Below are 3535 nucleotides of genomic sequence, written 5' to 3'. Positions count from 1 at the left end.
GGATGGTTATGAGCCACCATGTGGTTGCTGGGATTTGAACTCCGGACCTTCGGAAGAGCAGTCGGGTGCTCTTACCCACTGAGCCATCTCACCAGCCCTGCATCCCATTTTTAATTGGGTTATTTGGATTGTCATTGTCTAGCTTCTTGAATTAGGTATGTATTTTGGATATTAGATATCCAAATGTCAGATATAGGGTTAGTGGAGATCTTTTTCCAATCTCTAAGCTGTAATTTTGTCCTGATGATGGTGTCCTTTGACTTACAAAAGCTTTTCACGAGGTCCCATTTATTAATTCTTAATCATAGTAACTGAGCCATTGGTGTTCTGTTCAGGAAGTTGTCTCCTGTATTGATGAGATCAAGGCTATTCCCCAGTTTCAGTTCTATTAGATTAAATGTGTCTGGTTTTATGTTAAGGTCTTTGACCCATTTGGACTTGAGTTTTGGAAAGGGTGATAAATATGGATCTATTTACATTCTTCTATATGCAGACATCTAGTTAGTCCAGCACCTTTTGTAGATGCTCTCCATTCTGCATTGCATGGTTTTGGCTTCTTTGTCAAAAATCAAGTGTTTATTGGTGTATGGGTTTGTTTCTGGGTCTTCGATTTGATTCCACTTGTCCACCTGTTTCTGTACCAATACCATGTAGTTTTTATTACTATTGCTCTGCAGTACAGCTTGAAGTTAGGGATAGTGATACCTCCAGAAGGTCTTTTATTGTTCAAAATTGTTTTATCTATCCTGGATGTTTTGTTTTCTGTATGAAGTTGAGAACTGTTTTTTCAAGACCTGTGGAGAATTATGCTGTAATTTTGATGAGAATTGTATTGAATCTGTAGATTGCGTTTGGTAAAATGGTCATTTTCGCTGTTAATCTTACTGATTTATGAGCAAGGGAAATCTTTCCACCTTCTGAGAGTTTCCTCAGTTTCTTTCTTCAGGGACTTGAATTTCTTGTCATACAGGTCTTTCACTTGCTTGGTTATCATTACACCAAGTTTTTTTTGTTTGTTTTTTGTTTTGTTTGTTTTTTTTTGTTTGTGTGTGTGTGTGTGTGTGTGTGTGTGTGTGTGTGTGTGTGTTATTTCTGGCTATTGTGAAGGGTACTGTTCCCTCAGCTTCTTTCTCAGCCTGTTTATTGCTTGGGTAGAGGAGGGCTACTGATTTAATTTAGTATCCAGCCACCTTGATGAAGGTGTTCATCAGCTGTAGGCTTATTATAGCGAATAGCTATATTTTGACTTCTTTCTTTCCAATTTGTATCCGTTTGGTTGACTTTTGTTGTTTTATTGTTCTTGGTAGAACTTCAAGTACTATACTGAAGAGATATAGGGAGAGTAGACAGCCTTCTTTCCATTTAATTTGACATTGGCTTGCTGTTTATTGCCTTTGTTGTGTTTACGTATGCCCTTGTATCTCTTCTCTCTCCAAGACTTTTAACATGAAGGGGTGTCAGAGACATTTTTTGGCATCTCCTGATATGGTCATGTGGTTTTTTCCTTTCAGTTTGCTTATATGGTGGGTTTCGTTGATGGATTTTCATATATTCAACCACCCTTGCAACCCTGGGATGAGGTCTACTTGGTCAGGGTGGATGATGTCTTTGATATATTCTTGGAATCAATTTGCAAATATTTTATTGAATATTTTTGCATCAACATTCATAAGGGAAATTGGTTTGAAATTCTCTTTCTTTGTTGAGTCTTCATGTGGTTTAGGTACCAGGTATTGTGGTCTCATAGAATGAGTTTGGCAGTGCTCTTTCTGTTTCTATTTTGCGGAATAGTTTGAGGAGTGTTGATATTAGCTCTTATTGGAAAGTCTAGTAGAATTCTGAGGTAAAACCATCTGGCCCTGGGCTTTTATTAGTTAGGAGAATTTTAATGATTGCTTCTATTTCCTTAGGGTTTGTAGGACTATTCAGATAGTTTACCTAATCTTGATTTAGCTTTGGTAATTTTTAATCTGTCTAGAAAATCATCTATTTCATTTAGATTTTCCAATTTTGTGGAGTACAGGTTTTTGAAGTAAGACCTAATGATTCCTTGGATTTCCTCAGTGTATTGTTGTGTCTCTTCTTTTCATTTCAGCTTTTTTTTTTTTGATTCTTTGTGTTTTCTCTTTGTTTCTTATTTATTTATTTATTTATTTACTTACTTACTTATTCAGTTTAGGTCCTGCTAACTGCCCTCCTCCTGGTCATCAACTCCCACAATCCTTACCCCACTGAGTATTCCCCTACCCTGACACTTTAAGTCTCTGCAAGGCTAGGTGTATCCTCTCCCACTGAGGCCAGACAAGGCAGCTCAGTTAGAAGAACATATCTCACCTACAGTCAAAGCCTTTGGGATAGTCTCTGCTCCATTTGTTTCAGACCCACATGAAGACCAAGATGTACATCTGTTACATGTGTAGGGAGTCCTAGGTCCAGCCCATGTATGTTCTTTGTTTGGTGGTTCAGTCTCTGAGAGCTCCAAGGGTTCAGGGTATTTGACTCTATTTATCTTCCTGTAGAGTTCCTATTCCCTTTGGGGCCCACGATTCTTCCTCTTATTCATCCATAAGAGTCCCCAAGCTCCATCCACTGTTCATCTTTGACTGTCTGTATCTATCTAAATCAGCTGCTTGGAAGAACCTGTTGGAGAACAGCCATGCTAGGCTCCTATCTTCAAGCTTAACAGAATATTGTTAATAGTGTTAGAAAAGGGTTCTCTTTGGTCTAACTGATTGATTTCAGCCATGAGTTTGATTATTTCCTGCCATCTACTCTTCCTGGGTGTGTCTGTTTCTTTTTACATGGAGCTTTCAAATGTACTTTTAATTCATTAGTATGAGATCTCTCCAATTTCTTTATGAGGGCATTTAGTGCTATGGACTTTTCTCTTAGCACTGCTTTCATAGTGGCCCATAAATTTGAGTATATTGGGCCCTCATTTTCATTGAGTTCTAGAAACTCTTTAATTTCTTTATTTCTTCTCTGACCCAGAAATCAACAAATAGAGAGTTGTTCAGTTTTCATGAATTTGTAGGCTTTCTATTGTTTCTGTTGTTGTTGAAGTTCAGCTTTACTCCATGGTGATCTGATATGATGCATAGAATTCTTTCAATCTTCTTGAATCTGCGAGATTTGCTTTGAGAAGAAGGCATATTCTTTTATGTTCGGGTGAAATGTTCTTTAGATATGTATTAATTCCATTTGATTTACAACCTCTATTATTTTCATTATTTTTCTGTTTAGTTTCTATCTCAATAATCTGTCCATTGGTGATTGTGGGATGATGAAGTGTCCCACTATTAATGTGTGGGGTTCTATATGTGATTTGTGCTTTAGTAATGTTTATTTTACAAATGTGGGTTCCCTTGCATTTGGGTATAGATGTTCAGAACTGAGATGCCCTCTTGGTGGATTTTTTTCCTTTGATGAGTGTGAAGTGTCCTTCCCTGTCTCTTTTCATTACTTTTGGCTGAAGGTCTATTTTATTAGATATTAGAATGGCTACTCTGGCTTGTTTCTTTTTCTTTCTTTCTTT

This window comes from Mus pahari, chromosome 13 (assembly GCF_900095145.1).
Source record: "Mus pahari chromosome 13, PAHARI_EIJ_v1.1, whole genome shotgun sequence".
Lineage (NCBI taxonomy): Eukaryota > Metazoa > Chordata > Mammalia > Rodentia > Muridae > Mus > Mus pahari.
This window is presented reverse-complemented; position numbering follows the sequence as displayed.